This window comes from Nothoprocta perdicaria, unplaced genomic scaffold (assembly GCF_003342845.1).
Source record: "Nothoprocta perdicaria isolate Ctin4 unplaced genomic scaffold, notPer1 scaffold_8, whole genome shotgun sequence".
NCBI lineage: Eukaryota > Metazoa > Chordata > Aves > Tinamiformes > Tinamidae > Nothoprocta > Nothoprocta perdicaria.
This window is the reverse complement of record NW_020456087.1, coordinates 8,151,081-8,168,153: the sequence shown is the minus strand read 5'-3', so window position 1 is coordinate 8,168,153 and position 17,073 is coordinate 8,151,081. Positions and strand designations below refer to the sequence as shown.

General features: G+C 37.8%; 1 long non-coding RNA gene across 1 annotated transcript; it reads right to left on the bottom strand.

Moving 5' to 3' along the window:
• Positions 1-12,517: 12,517 nt before the first annotated feature.
• LOC112957940 lies at positions 12,518-15,961 on the bottom strand. The gene is made up of 3 exons (XR_003251303.1): positions 15,801-15,961; positions 15,501-15,632; positions 12,518-12,549 (listed from the first exon to the last, which is right to left on the bottom strand). It is a non-coding gene; the product is annotated as an uncharacterized LOC112957940 (long non-coding RNA).
• Between the last annotated feature and the right edge of the window lie 1,112 nt (positions 15,962-17,073).

The window sequence follows — 17,073 nt, the reverse complement described above, 5'->3', positions numbered from 1 at the left end:
AGAAAGAAAGAAAGAAAGAAAGAAAGAAAGAAAGAAAGAAAGAAAGAAAGAACAAGAAAAAGGATATCTCTAAGAAAGTACCTGTAAAGAAAATTAGTTGGCATTTCTCATACTGCTTTATACATAACACAATTAAAAAAGAATTCCTGCAGAGGCAGTTTCATCACTTCCACAAAGCAGAGAGGGATTATTCTCATTGTCTTTTCCTAAAGAAGACAGTACAGTAATGCAGAAGGACTTTATGTCAGATGGATGGGCCACTCCCTTTAATCTTGAGTTAAATACATAATTTTCTTTTTCTTCCACATTGCTAAATTCTTTCCTATTTCAGTCTCTTCTAACAGAAGAGTCCCACTCTTTCCAAAAGCCTGCCCCAAGTTCCTTCACCCACACCATCGACTCTGATACTTCCCACTTATGACAATTCCCAGCAACATTTTCCTGTCCCAGCTGCCCCTCCAGCCTAGAATTGGAACATTACTCTTCCTGACAGCCTTTCTTTACTCATTGCTCTGTGCACATGGAGTTCATACCTTTCTGATTTCACACACACACACACACACACACACACACACTCATACCATTATCTACTCATATCTGCTGCCACCCTCAGTGGATCGTGTAACCAGCCCAGCCTGGCCTGGTTTCCTGTAGAAGCAAAGCTTCCCACAGATTGCTAAAACTTCATCATCAGTATCGGGTCATTAGGACTTTGAGAACAGAAAAGACATGTTTAGGATGCAGTGGGTATGTTTCTGAACAGATACGACGTGTAGAAGCAGAAAGGCTTTATGACTGCACCTAAAAAATTCCTTGAGTAGAACTTACACAGGGAGGTAAATAGGCTTATTAATCCAAGCTACTCATGGAGTAACATAGCCTGTATTGATTGGTAAAAGTGTGATACTTTCTATTAAGACCTTCTGGATGTGGGGAAGCCTGGTATCTACTGGCAGTGGTATTTCACCTACAAGGGACGAGTGATAAAATTTCTCTGCTTCAGTCTAGAATTTTACTGCTGCTCTGTTCATTAAGGATGGAGCCCAGGGCTTAGATGAGTGCCACAAAAATCTGAAATGCACCTGAAATTTTAAATCTCAAAAAAAAAAAAACCTCGTAACTTCAGGCAGAGCAGTGAAACTGCCTCAGCTCCCAGTGTGTTCTTGTTCAAGGGAAATGCACCACATCCTGAGACGGCACTAAGAGCTGCGCAGGGGAGTGCACCGCAGCACAGTGTGGTGCATTGCTTGTTTGAACACTTGGCCTTCCTCTCGTAATTACCACTAACTGAGTTAATCAGCTGCCAGATCCAATCTAACTGTCCCAGTTATCCAGCAAGTAGCCTCAAAGATGTCCCAATTAAACTCAGTGTAAAGTCTATAAAATAKGCGCACAAGCTTGACTCCTAGTGAGACAACTTGATTAAAAAGACATCATTATTTCACACTTCTACTAATTAGCAATGACATTGCCTCTGAATTCAGAGGAATTTGACAGCTTCCAGCATGTTATCACTGACAACTAATGCAGTCCTCTACACCAGTCCAAGTGCTGATCTTGAAAACAATACCATGAAATAACCTTTATTCACCTCTGAGAGTCTTGCTGGGAAAGACTTTGGGGCATAAATATTCAACATAGCTAGAAGCTGTCATATCAGGGGAATATAAATATATAAGCTGCAGATAGCAGAAATTTGGATTCTGATATATTCTTAATTTTATATCCTTGTTATTCTGGTTCCGTGTATCCTGCTATAGCTGCTATTGAAGGCTGATCAGAGAGTGGCTATTTATGCATAGCGTGAAAGAAAATTAAAACCAGTTGAAAATTTGCATTGCTCTTTTTAACTAGACTGTGCAAGCTACTGCAAAATTATGCAAAATTAACAGTGACCAGTATGATCTATTGTTTGTGATGGCCATAATGAGATTCCACTAAAGYGAAAAATAATCAAATACATCTGTCTGTAGAATGCATAATCACAGCATTAACAGAACAACTGAACAGTGGTACACAGAAACTATCCTTAATTGTGGGACCATGATCAATTCACAATTTACTATTTAAAAAAAGATGTCAATTTCTGGCATTTAAAAAAAAAAAAGAGTACCAACTCTCTTACCTATGCAGTATCATCCAGACAGGCTCCATTGGTTATTCTGTTAGGTACACACAGATGTCACTGTGGTTTAACTTCAGCATCTGAGGTGGCAACTGAAAGTTGAAAATATTGAGAATTCTCAGCTGGAAGAAGAAAGGTTGAGTTTTGCAGACAGCTGGAAGAGCTTCTAGAACTTGGAAAATTGAAAAGCTGTAAGTAGGGCATAACAAACTAATTGTATTTCTAGTTTATTCACAGTTCAATCCTCAAYGAAATGAGTAAAAAGCATGCAAAAATAGCAAAGACTAAATACTAAAAACATATATGTCCCCCTGGGAAGATTTAAAAACCTCTCCTGAAGGATCATTACAAACATAAAACTCATGACGCAGAAGTCTAACAAAAGAGTTTTCATCTTGTGCTGTGTTCTGGACATGGAATTGCAGATAATTTCTGCCACAAGAAGAAAAATACAAAAAAAATACAATAGCATGTTTTTATTTATTTTTGCTTTGGCTGCAGGTGAACAAACCTGTAACTGTACAAGAATCCACCATTCCAAGAAATTTCTCTGAAGCCTTTCTGAAATTATGGCTTACCCAGATCCAGACTGGCTGCAGCCTAATAGCACCAGTCATTTACCTGAGTAGATCCATTCACAMCAGTGAAGCTTGGGTGTTACACCAGAATTTGATCCATTGTGTAAAAAACTGACTGATATTATTTTCCATATATCTGTTAAACATTTTGTAAAGAAAAAAACATGAGGCTTGTGTTAAGTCAATTGTTTTTTGTTTTCTACCATATGTGCTCACAGGGCACAAAGTACAAAGGAAAGTCCAATATAATTCCTTAGAATGGTGAGGTTGCAAGGGATAAGGTATACCAGAGCAGTGATTGCACATGGGCATTCAATCCAGATAAGCAATTTTCAACAATTTTCAGACTCAAATTATTCTCTTGAAAGTCTGGCAGTAATGCTATCTRCTCCGTAATTATTTTGAGAACAACAATGTGCTCTCAAGGCTGACAGAGCTGGACCTGYTCAGCCTGGAGAAGGCTGAGAGGGGACCTGATCAGTACATACAAATACCTCAAGGGAGGGAGTGAGGAGGATGGGGCTGCCTCTTTTCAGTGGTGACTACTGATAGCACTAGAGGAAAAGGCCACAAACTGAAACATCAAAAGTTCCGCAGGAACTTAAGGAAAAAATTCTTAACAGTGAGAGTGACCGAGCAGTGGAACATGTTACCAAGAGAGGTTGTGGAATCTCCTTCTCTGGAGATCTTCAAAACCTGCCTGGAGACAGCCMTGTGCCACATGTTCTAGGTGACCCTGCGTGTGCAGTGGAGTTGGACCAGATGATCTCTGGAGGTCCCTTCCAACATTAAAGAGTCTACAGTTCTATGATTTATATGGTGAAGCATCTTACTATTTTATCTTATGTTTCCTAGACTTCAATAATGTGACTTTCCTCACTTTGATCTGGGAAAACTGGAGCATTTCCAATTTTGTGCAGCTCCAGAAGAGATGCACATTCCTGTGCCTCAGACTCAATTGAAATGTCATACTAAAAGAAAGGTATGACAGTTCAAGGGATCTCTATCTCTTTCCAGTAAACGTATGGAGGATTAGCTCAAATATATGTCTCTCCCTATGAAGCCTGTTTCACTAGAATGGAAAGATGGACAGCTAACCAATGCTAAGAAAGCATTGATGTRACTGGTATGAGAAGTAAATAGTATTATTCTGATGCCTGTAATTTTTTAAAAATGGTGTAGAATTTGGAGAGGATCCAGGAAAAATAATATGAAGTCTAGAGAAAATGGCTCACAGTGGAATACAGTATCATATGGGATGTCAGTTCAGACTAGATGCTCCTATAGTTCAATCTGGCTTTCAAATCTATGAACAGTTTTTTTTCAAAGGGCAGCCTCAGGCAAACCCAGGAACACTGTTTTCYGAGAGCTGCCCCAGCCTCTGCCTCCATGCAGGTTCTTATGCATCGGCAACCAGTCTGGATATGTTCAGCAGCCCTTTAATCTCTCTCATGCTTTTAAAATATATATATATAGCTAATGAGAAAAATAAAGGCACTTTAACGGTCTTTCAGGTTATCCAGGGTTGCCTGACTGCCATTTCATTAACATCACAAACCATATTGAAGTATTTAACAGTATTGAAGATCATACCAAGATAACTGCCTATCTCTTCAAACCAAAGTGATTTTCTGGAAGAGAATTGTGTTTTACAGGTAGCAATAAAGACAAAATGCATAATTATACTCAATTGAATACATTCTGTTAACTAATGAAATCATCTTCTATTTAGATCACAAGCACCTACATCAGAGAATATTTATATAAGAGACTTGAACTACAGCCAGAATTAAGGTGCTAAGCAAATCAATTCTCAGAGAAGTAATGACTATGACCATCACTCAGAGCTTAGTGTTTTGTCTCCAAGACTCATGGAGGACTCCAATAATATAAATCAGAATACTCTACCAAGATCAGCTCTATGGAGAAACTATGGCTCTGTGCTGTTCTTTGGGTCATTCTCTACACCAGATGCAAGTATAAAATGCAAAGCTCCCTCTCGTTACAGTATTCTGATCTAGCAGGTGCTCTGCATAGACATGAAAGGCTGTTGCAGTAGCAGAGCCTTGGTGGATGCTCCCAAAATATCACTGCCTAAACTAGCTCTGCAGCCTACTCGAAGAGCTAGGAGGAAAACCTCTCTCCTTCTTCCACAGCTTAACCAGAAATTTTTCATTTTTGTTTTACATTATACATTTATACCTTCAAACAACTTCAAAAAGAGAAATCCCAGTGGAGCCATTTCTGTACATTAGGTTAAATGTCTGAACATAGTAAATCATGAAGCAGAAATTGCCAAGTTGTATATGCATGAGGACATGCTGCACCATAGAGTTTTTGAATGGGACTTCTCTTTCTAAATAGTGCAGGGTTTTGATTTACAATTTATTTSCATAATAATATGTATTTACTTTAGTATACCACCTTAACATATAAAATAAAGGCTAGGATATATACATTTCAAAGATGAGTAATGAAATATTAATACTGGAGAATGTAAAATATGCAAACACATATAAAATGCTTGCAATCACAGATTCAAATGCAAGCAATAATAGCAAATAGGAATCTTGAAATACAGTGGACTGTAATTAAAATAAAAGCATTTGTTTCCCTAGTTTACAGTTATAACTTTGGGGAGCGATATCATCTCAAAAGGCTCTRGCATATGGACTGAGGCTCTTAGTAGTTACAGAAGCCTAGAATTGAAAAAATATGACATTTCAGAAGCTTTGCTCTATATTTTCTGATCACATATTTATTTACATGCCTATCTGGTTTATCTTTATCGTTGGTTCAGCTTTGTGCAGAATAAGTAGGAGCAAACTATTTCCTTGTCCAATTCAAAACCAATGAAGGAGCTAATGATCAACATCTCCTTTGTCATCTACAGCTCTTTCAAATGATGAGTGTGATCACTTTTTCTGTTTAGAACCATCTATATCATTTATATATTGTCAATCAATCTGTTAATGGAATGACAGGCTGACATAAAAGGAAAATGCAAAAAAAAAAGAAGTCTTTTGGTTAACTGAGGATTRGCTGTTATTGATTTTACCCGTCTTGGAAGTATTACAGCATACTCATGAAACAATTACTYGGAAATGGCAAGAAGGTTGTAATAAATATTAATAAGAGGCAATCTAGCCTTTGGGTTAGATTGTCACAGATCTTACCCAGCATGAAAAGATCAAGGCCTTTTCCATTTCTCGCACAGACCACAGGACATTTTCCCTTTTTTATCTTAGATTATCTCCCTGACCTAGTTTACAGCTGTATTGATGCAAACAAAGGACCAAGGGGAAAATGAAAAAAAGACTGTTCCTGCTGACAAATGGGAGGGGAAGGTGAAGAACTTTGTGAAACAGATTTACAGCTAAATGCATGATGGAAATGCACCCTGTGAGCTATATGTGGAGATATAAGCGGAATTTTCTTTCTGAATATCCTCCCCCGGCCKTGTAAAAACCTAGAAAGGAGAAAAAAGGAGATCTGTCACAGCTTCATATGTGTCTTCCAGATAACCATTCTACTTTAACCTTGCCACATTCTTATAGGAGCCATTTGCTGCAGGACCTTGGACTGTAGCAGAGAGACACACAAATGAGAAAAAGAAATAGAGAAAGCCTTGCTTAGCTTGTGAGGAATTCCTTTGGTTRTTAGTGATAAGAGTTTTGTCTTGAACCTTTCCTGACTCCTGCCTGACAGCATGGACTTGCTGGGCTAGGTGACATTCGCAGATCAACTTTAATATCAAACATTTGCAAATCCTGCTTAATGTTTTAGAAAGCAAGTAAATATGGAAAACCAAAGATGCATTTTTACTCCCCAGCTGAGAGAAGTCAGTCCCCTGCTTACTCTTTGGAAATATTAGTCTGTACCTGCAATTCAAGTGTGTCATTAACCAGACTTTATACAAACAGAAAATGCCAGGTTTAAATTTATATACATGAAAACATAGCTAGAAAAGAACCTTATTGAATTCCATTTATTTTCCTATTTACAGGTCCTTAAAAATAGTCTCTAAAGAATCACAGAATCAATAAACAAAMCTTCCAAATTCTCCCATCCTTTTTCATGGCTAATGGTGACTTATTGCTCTGAAATTATAACCAGCTTCATTTTTCCCCCTGTTTTCTAACCYGTTCTGTTGAGGTAGTAGTTAGCTTTTAACACAGGGAATATTGTGCCTCTATATCTATTTCTCTTTTGTTTTCCAATGTCTCTTTTATACTACAGAAATTATGCTTTATAAAATCCAAAATCTCACATGATCCTGTGGCACAGTTGCAGTTTTGTCCTTGGTTAAATAAATTCAAAGTCTAGGATGTTGCAACATATTCACTTACTGATAGAAAACAAACATTCTAACTACGCAGCGACAACCTGTTGATTAACTTCAAGGACTCAGACATGACTCACAAACATGCAATGGTGTTTATTGACAATTCCTTTACTCTGGTGTGGCCTTACATGGTCCATTTCTGAGAGCAGATTCAAATGAACAAGTGTAACAGCAGCTCTGTTTACTGAAGTAATCACATGGCATGTCTATTCCCCATTTCTACCTGGCCCTTGGACATGAGAGGGAGAAGACCAACAGAAATGGAGAGCTTTCTCTCTCAGAATTCTCTCTTGGATTCATGGAAACTTGGCTCGCATTTGTTCTCTCTGACTAGTAGGCTATGTCTTCACTATACAGCAGCATCAAGATCTGGAAGTTCAGTTATATTTTGCAAGAGAAAATATATTCAACCTGTAAATGGATTGGGAAGTGTTCTACCAGTCCTATGGTAGGTGGTATGCATGTCACTGCCATACTAACGTGCACCAACAGGTGATTAGGGCTATGGACATAATTAATTTTTTCAATTCAACAAATGAACTAAAAAAAAAAAAAAAAATTAAGCCAAACAATGTTTTTAATTTCTTCACATCTTTCCAAATTGTTTTGTTCCACATGATACTTTTATAACCTCGCCATTTGGGRGATATGCATGTGGGAAGGTAAGCAAATAAAATTACTCAAAAGATTCACAAAACTGCTAGAGGAAATACCATCTTTTATAATTATCCAACAATTTGTGGCTGAACAAGTTTAACCAGAAAAGAAGAATTCTGAGTTCGTCTCTCTCTGGCTGAGGAGATTTGAACACAAATGCGATTGCCTAAATGAACCCACTAACTAGGTAACAAGAGGAAAGAGGTTGTACTAAGTCAGTCTCAGCCACTGCAGTTTTTGCACTTTGTACGAAACACTAAAATTATCGATGAGAGCCTGATCAAAAGAAAGATGATAGCCTGAATAACCACTCAGGAAGATAAAACWTCCAAGTATGTGAAGAAATGTTTCACCATATTTACTAAGTAAATCAACTCAAACAAGCAACAGCAAGACATCTCATATTTCCTACTGTATGAACACCAGAATACTTGTGACTTAGTTGTTGTCCTTCGGAAAGGAAAGAGGGGCAGCATTTAGATCTTGCACATCCTGAATCCTCCTGACCAAAAATAAGACAAGATCTTCTCCATCAGTTTTGTACATTTAGCTCCAAATATACCTTCCAGATGAACTATTGAGCAAGTTCTACTTTGGTTCACAGTTTTAGAGTAACCAAAACAAAGTTTGCCTTAGCTTAGTTGTCAGTGGAAATAAACAAACACACAAAAAAGCTTAGATTTAGCAATAAGAATGATAAAATTGCATGAGGGCTATAATGTCATGAAGAAAAGCACTTGTAAAATAAAAGTGATTAATTTACTGAGCTGGAAAGGTGTGGGAGTTTTATTATCATTATTAACTGTAGCTTTTTGAGGTTGTTTTGAGAACCTGTCTTATTTGAAAAATGTTTAACTACTTTCACACAGCTATCTAAAGTAATATATCAAATTCAGAAATAATAATTTGAAGTTACAGCTACTAGGCATGTTGTAGCCAGATTTTGAAAAATTTGATTGYCTATATCAGGTGGCATGGAAATGGAAAATGTAATTTAAAGAAAACAAATATATAATATTAAGTCTGAGGTCAACAAAACTAATAGATGGTATATACTTAATGGCATAACTATGGAGAGCATTGACAAGAGAATGGATAGGATTTATGCTGGAAATAATCTTTATGTCACCATTTAAGTTCATTTATTGTGAAAAAGCAACATATAGGGGATACCTGGAAGCCAGAGATAATTTTGTTTCTTTCTTTGATAAGACTGATGACCTAGTGGACTGGTGAAATGTGGTAAAAGAAAATGAATGCCAGATCGTTTTATTTAACACAAAGAATCATTACCAAAGCAGAAGATAAAGAAGGATTAGGGCAAAGACAGTGATGCAGGTCAAGAACTAGCTGAATTCAGAAACATCCAAGCACACCAGTTAAAAGGGGTCTCCTGAAGTTCCCAAAGAGTGGATGCAGGCACAGATTTTCTTTAATATTTCCTGACGTAAAAAAAAAAAAAGATGAAATTTCCTCTGATTGATTATGCAAGTTTGGATGTATAATCAACACAGGAGAGAGTAGGAATATATTACAAGAAGCACAGATAATCTTCAAGATTAAAGCAATAGGAACAAGGCTAAGGTTACCTGTGAGAAATACAAGATCATTCATTATAAGGCTACTTCCCAGAATTTCAGGGATCGGAGACAAAATTTTCTGCCTTACTGTTCCCAAACTGGTAGGCATACTCTGATAGGCATAGTCAGAGTATTCCTATTCTCTTCAACAGCAGGTAACAAGGTGCTCCACCATGCTCAGAAACCTGAGCTAGGAGAGCAGACACACAGCTTCAGACTCTTCCTGATAYGCAAGTTGGAACCCAGCTATTGGAATCTCTTGCTGGAGCTCTTTTGTCTTCTGTGGAATTACTTCATGCTAACTGGAAGAAGGATTGGAAGTCAAGTCCCTTCACATCCTTGCTATTTTTCAGGGTCACATTCACTCTTTCTATGGTTTAGCAGAYACTGAATAAGCAAACAACCTAAGTAATATTTAATGACAAACCAAGAGGTKGGCCGAAAATTATCAGCTATACATTACTTATATATTACAAACACTTGGAGATGAAGGACAGGAGGTTAAGCCCATCATTCATGAAAAGAGACCTTTGAATCTCATCATCTCCACCCTACATTAGTGCTATAGCACTGAGTCCTAATCAGTACACTATCCCAGTGGCCAGCTGCACTTGGCTGATCTCATTTTCAACCTACCTTAGAGTGTGGAGAAATGARCTTAGCTGGTCTCCCCAGTCAAAGCGCTCTTGTTAACTAGTGTTTCCAGATGGGTCCTCCAGTCAAAGGACTGATATGTACCCTCCTGTTCAAGACAGAAAGTATCTGAGGTCTCTCAGTTAGAAGGTCTGGGCATCAAGCGTTTATTCTTGTCTAATTGCAGCCTGAGTAATAGAATAAAAAAAATAGAATAAGTAAATCATAATTAACACTACAAGCAGCCCAGTATCAATTTTAAAATGTATGCAGGTGGGAATAGGCAAACCTTCCCAAAGACTCCTTCTTCTTTCAAATAGGCCCTTAAATTGCCAATTAGTCTGGAACAGAAAAAATTAACRGTTGCTTTCCAGAGGTAGCCAGGAGTATAAGTGAGCATTGTGACTGGATATGCTATTGTTCCGTATCCCAAATATCTAAGGTGGTTGGCAGGCGGTGGGAGGACAAGACAACCCGATGAGTCAGAGCAGACTTGAAACAGATCCAGTTTAAGCATGCTTATTTCTTACCTTGGATTTAGGATAGCATTTGGGTAGTTTATCCAAGCAAAAATTCCTGCTGCAGGGGGAATTTTCTTTAGAGAAGAGCCAGAGTAGGAAGAACTGATTGAGAGGAATTCTGGAGAAAAGGCCTCCCTTCAGCATTTGTTACAGACTTGATCTCTTAAGATTTCATTTCACTTTTACCTGTGTTGATGATGATGTGGCATTTTGGCAGGCAATTCCATGAAAGAAAGGTTTAAAGGTTATTTGACCATTTTCGGGAACAGTAAAATAAATACTGAAGGCTATTCTTCATAKGAAAATAAAGAACTTTCATGTTCCCTGAATATACCCAGTTTGCAGCAGCCGTATCACATGCATTTTCTACAATGACACGGCAATACACTACACCCTTTTATGCTTCTCAGTCTACACAAGCTGCTCTGCAAGAGCAACAAMCACAAGAAAACACAGAAGGCAAATCAAATTGGACATCATGGAGTCTTATTTATTGGTTTTAATAAGCACAATAGTTATGCAGGTTGCTTTTATCTTACTCATGATTTTCTTTTATTCTGTCTTTAATAAAGATAGACTTGTCTCCATTCTTTCTTACATTGCCCACAGTAAAATAATGGAAGTGGAATAAGCGCAAATGAAATTTCCTCAGCCACGAATCTCTGTGTCAGTTAAACTCATGTGCTAGCAAGTAGTCTGGCCACTATTTTAAAGATACCATTTTGTCTGCTGTGAGTTCAGACAGGGTATGGATGGGGACTACTGTTAATAACTTCTATGCTTCTTTATTGTCTCCAGTAAGTAAGTAACATTGCTAAAATGTGACAGGTACAAGACTCAGTTGAAAGATAAAGCTTTTCAAATTTGCATTTGGACATAAAGTACCTAGGAAGAGCAGAAGTTGCATGAAAGGTGTAACTTCTGGCAATCAGTCAGCACAAAAATTTCATTTTCAGCTCAAAGTATTTATGAGGAAGTTATCATAGTAATATGTGCAATGTATTATAATTAGATAGAACATATACTAGAGAAAAAATAAATATTGATCCTCTAACTGAGGAGCTGTATTTCTACTCTGTTCAAGTTAATCTGCTGGCTCCATCTCAGATAACCTGCGTAACTGGACAAAAATCTCCTTCTCTGGAGATCTTCAAAATCCACCTGGATGCGACCCTGTGCCACATGCTGTAGGTCCCTGCTTCAGCGGGGGGTTGGACTAGATGATCTCTAGAGGTCCCTTCCAACCTCAACCATTCTGTGATTCTGTGAAATGAGCATTGTGAAACTTCCTGACAGTCAGAAATTTGCCTGCCGAGTCTCTGTAGATTTTCAGCTCTCTGGTTTACAGCTGGTCTCTAGCAATGCACAAGTACAGCCGTTCACATTAGGGATTCTTTTGTGTTTATTGGCTTCTCAGTGTTGCACTATTTGTAACTGTGCAAAACTCAATAACTCAGTAGTTTYTCTGTTCAAAATACTATTTTCGAAGGTTCTAGCAAACAGTTTCAAAACATAAAAATACAAGCAACAGCAACATTTCCCTTGCTTAAAATGAGAACTAGATTCTATCAGTGACTTTTTTGCAAGCAGTGTATGCGGGATTTTTAGCAAACACAGACATACTAAAATATCTGCAGAATTAGATACATTTTGAATGCATTCCAATACTGCAAGAAAGATGGAACACCTGCTGAGGAAAGAAAGGTACAGATGTTCAATGTCTTTCTGGATTTGGTGCAACAGACTCCTACAGTCTTCACATACTTCAAAGCCTGCTTACATTCAGCAACTTGCCCGTTTTATAAAAGGCATCATCTTGCTTCAGGATTTATTCTCTCTAGGATAAACTCTGCCACCCTTAAAAAGAGTAATCCTTTGCTTCTGGAGTTAGACACAGATGCAATAGAAATGGATTTGGGACACGGTGATCCTCACCTCATCTCCACCGTTCTTTCAGACCTCTCCTGTTTCCTCCAGTGTTGCTCTTTCCTCTTCTTTTTCTTCCATATCCATGCACAGAGTAGGGTTCTTTTAAATGAGCGAAGCTCCTGTGAAGCGAAGACTGGAAAGAGCCCTCCCCTCTCGGGCAAATAAAGGAAGTGAAATTCACCTGTCAAGTCAGRAAATAGTAAATAGCAAATCCTGATTTCTTCAGTGTGCTTTGAAGTCTGCAGTTCTAGGAAGGTACAGAAGAAAAGACAAACAATATATTCCACAAAGCATTCAAGATGCGCTTTAAGGCCCTGGAGAAAAACAAGATAGCATTATATCCTTAGGAGACAGGCTGAACCTAGTGTCTTAAGCCAAATAGTTATTTTAACAGTGACTTCCTAAACACACAATAATCTTTATATCTCTACCTCAGCCTTAAAGCGGGATTTAGATACCCTAAGAATTCATCTTTTGCAAACCATAGATTTTCATCCAGCTAAACAGATTTCCAGGAATTGCAGATGAAAGCAGATTTTCTTTAAGTTATTAGAGTGTCAGGATCCTTAGTGCTTTATTGCCTCTCAGCATTACAAATTTAAAGCAGTCTAAATGGCCAATATACAAAAAAATAAAAACAATAAAAATAATTTTATCCTGGGTGTTAGTCTGGAGAAGCCAATGAGTGTGCACTAGACTTGAACTGATGTGAAGTGCAATGTACAGTTTCCTATCCTGGCTTGCAAATCCTTTCATGCCAATGGCATTTTTCTGATCAGATGGAGATATATATATATACCCTTCCTATTTTCATTTGTGCTTTATCTCCCTCAAGAGTCCTGTTATGCTCAATGAATAAAAGTTATGGTGTGGGATTTTAGTATAAACACTGAAATACTGAAGGAAAAAAAAAGTTAATTGTGTCTGTTTAATGAACTGAACAAGCCTAACTCCTACCCTCACAGATGTAGGGACCGAAATGCCAGGACTGTGCTTTCATCTCCAGCATTTCTGTGGTCTTGGAGAAAAGCAGGCTCAGCAAGGAACAAAACCACAGGGTCTATGAAAGAGAGCAATGCATTCTTACTCTTTTCTGTAAAACTCTGTTCCTCGTGGAACACAAATTTAATGGCGACAGATGGTGCCACCATTATCTGAACTGCAGAGGTGTAGCAGTTCCAGCTGTAGGCAGCATTTTGCATGAGATAACATCTTCAAATAAAYGTATTTTGGAAGATGAGAATTTGGCTTCCTTGAAAATTGCTTTGGTCTCAGCATTCCCGGTTGTCACCTCCCTGGCTCCGATGAAGTGCGTGTCATCCTGGGGACTCAGAGAGGTGGAAGCCCCACAGGCAGCCACATACGTTGATCCAGCAGAGTCCTCATGCATCCCRGGAAACATCAGGAGTTTTTCATTCCACCCCGATATCATCTTCTGATGGAAAACCTTTCTGCTGGAAACATTTTAACCAGCTCCAGTAGACAGACCATACTTGGATGTAACAGCCCTTAGATTTCTTCTCAAGCTCGGGACCAAGCTGTCACCAGCAGCCAAACTGTGTAACTTTGTCAGCATTTTCAGAAAGCACAGAGGATGCCTGCATGTAATTGTGAGCAGAATTACTGGCTTTTTGATTTGCTTAGCCCAACCGCTTTGGGTGMAAATATGCAAAATTCAACCAGTCCTGCAGCTAATATTATTCTAGTCTTGTCATTTTATTCATCCTGTGACAGAAAAACAGAGTTTTTTCTTAATATTGTTATGGAAAAGCAGAAGCAATATCTGCTGGGCATGGATCCTGGAAGAGGTTAAAAACTGTGCGTTCCTATTGACTTCCAAAGGGAGACAGGATACTTAAGGATCCTTTATTCCACAATCTCTCTTCTGTTATAAACATTAAACGTACCCTTCTTTCAACTGTGGCCATTAAACCACAGTAAAAAGAAGACGGGTGAATTGTTTAAATTGCACTGTAGTTTTGCTGAAAATAAAAGGATTCTCTCTGGAAAACCTGTCAAGTTATTATCCTCTTCCCCTCTGCTAACATACACTGTGAGCTTTCTATTTYAGTCTGACAATATTTTAACAAACTGATGAGAGCAAAGGCAGGGGGAAAAAAAGGAAAAAGAAAAAAGCAGAATAAAAACACTTCCAAAAATGTCCTTTTGAACAATGAAGCAGGCTCCCTGGTGACTCCATCAGAAGCAGTGTCAAGAGGATTCCATGTTTTTTCACTGACCTTAGCTACTAAAGAATATTGCACTAGACCCTGATTTTAGYTGTACTATATTACTCTGTGTAGAATAGATGGAGTTTATCTGTGCCTAACTCTAATGCAGAGTGTGTCCCGTAACAGAGTTTTCAGATACCTAGTGATAAATATGTCTGAGCAAAAAAAAAAATTGCTTTTATTTTTCCATTTATTTGAAATCTGCTTTGGTTTGGTTCTCAGGGAAGTAAATCTGGCTATTTCTTGTGTCCCTGGCTATTTCTTSCTGAGTGGGGCATGGAGCAATTGCATCATAAGAAGAGGAAGAACTAATTCTTCTGGCCTCTGATAAATACCATCTTCTAAAATGCCCCATGCACAAATATGAGCATGGCTAGGATATAAATCCAATAAAACTGAGTGCACCTGAAAGGAGTAGGTTCTYCATGACTTATCTCATGAAGGCCTCAGTTCCCTCAGAGCACAGCAGCCATAATCTAAGTAGATCACTCTTTTGCAATGTCCTAGTTGCTTGATGTTTCTTGAATTATTGTCCTTGAAATCAGCAGAATACAAATATCCTGTCATACAGAGTATTTTTTAGTTCCATATATAATGCAATTTATGTTTTCTGAAAAGGTGAAAATATTTGCTTCTTTAAATGTCAAGTTCTTTGGTGGAGTTGTCTTATTTGCAGTCTATGAATGCTTCAAATGAAARAGAAATGAATGGAAAAACTACTTGAGAAAAATTGTTTAACACGTATCACCTCTTATCTTCCAAAGGTCTGAATTCATAATAACTCAGCACTATAAGTTGAACTTTTGTTACATGACTTGTAAGATAACATTTATATTACATATTATAAATTATAGTATTATTTATATGATATGAAAAAATCTGAGAGAAACACTTCCCTTACCTGATGTCCTGCAGAGTCAACAATGAGAGAGGCAGATCCAGAACCCCTCTAAGACCTGAAACACCCATTGAAGAGTCCATTCTCTTGACCAACTCGAGGAACTTAAGGAAATTACTTTCCTTATAGAGAAACCTGGAATAAATGGTCCAAAATAGATGCAATTATTGAAGGACTTTGTTATGTTTCTGTAATATGCAATTCATGGCATCTTGCAGCTGAAATATAAATACACCAAACATGCTATATCTTAAAGGACTCTGGCTAAAAGACTAAAACAGACGTTTTCATTGGCAAATTAACCTGACGAGCTAAGAGTTGCTTGCTCGGGCTTGAAGAAGCAGGTGCTGGGATGCTCATTGGGATGCCAGTATTCCTTGAGCACTAACTTGTCAGAGTTTTAACACAGAGCAGTGTGTCCTCAGGTACAAATTTACACAACTGTCATTAACAAACACTGCCATCTGCTGTCACTGCCTTGGCAGCATCATCACAGCCATGATGCTTCCCTTCCGGTCTTCACATCTGGTACCAGGTAGGTTGAATATGAATCATGCTCAACTCTAATCTGCAACATACTTGTTGCTGCCGAATCAATACTAATCAGAGCCAAGATGTTTCAGCTGTTCCTTCAAGTCAGATGAGAAATGCTGGAGCAAACAACTCCAATATACAGTTTTTACAAAAATCCCTAGGGTGGTTGTCCTGAACACCTCGAAGCTCTTTGAACACCAAGAGAAATCAACAGACCCTCCAATCTTACCTTTGCTTATTTATTCCAAGGATTATGTTAGCCTCTATTGTCTTCCTTAATGCTTGGTGTTTTCTTTTTGGCATTGCAGGTTGCAGACCTCCATTCTCTCAGTAGGACCCGCACCACATGCTCTCTGAGATGTGGTTAATACAAGTGAGACCTTGTATTCTGAAATGTTGGATCTTAGCCATGCAAATGCTTGCTCATATAACTTTTTTCATGATGATTCCTTAGCAGAACCTATATTTTAAAGGCTTCCAGCTAAATAATCCTGTGTATCACATGCTATAAAAAATAAATTAGAAAAATCAGCTATGCACAAAATTAAGATTTAGTGCATCTTCATCTATCTAATTTGTAATCTCTTTCAAGAATCTCCTGTGAAATGAGACTTATTGTCATACAACTCTACTAATATATATTAATCATATACCTCTTYCTATTCATTTAATTCTACATTACATGAGTTCCATAACATATTTTTTTCTTTAAATTTCCCTAAAGCAAACCTATTTATTGCCTTGGTGATCTCATTTTCATTTTTTAATTATTGTCACATTACTGTCGTTTACTGTACTTTTCTTGATTTTCCACAATTTTTAAAGTAAACATTAGTGACAGAGATTGTCTTATTCATCTCTTTAAAGTTCTTTAGAACTTTACTAGAATATTTTCCTAGAATTTTGCATCAAACTGACCTATACTGACTACCCTACCATTTATTAAGGAGATTGTGTTGTCTTGAATTTCCTTGCCAATTTTTATCAGTTTTAATTTCCAGGGTCTACTCTAGACCTATTTTCTATTTGTGAGATATCCTTT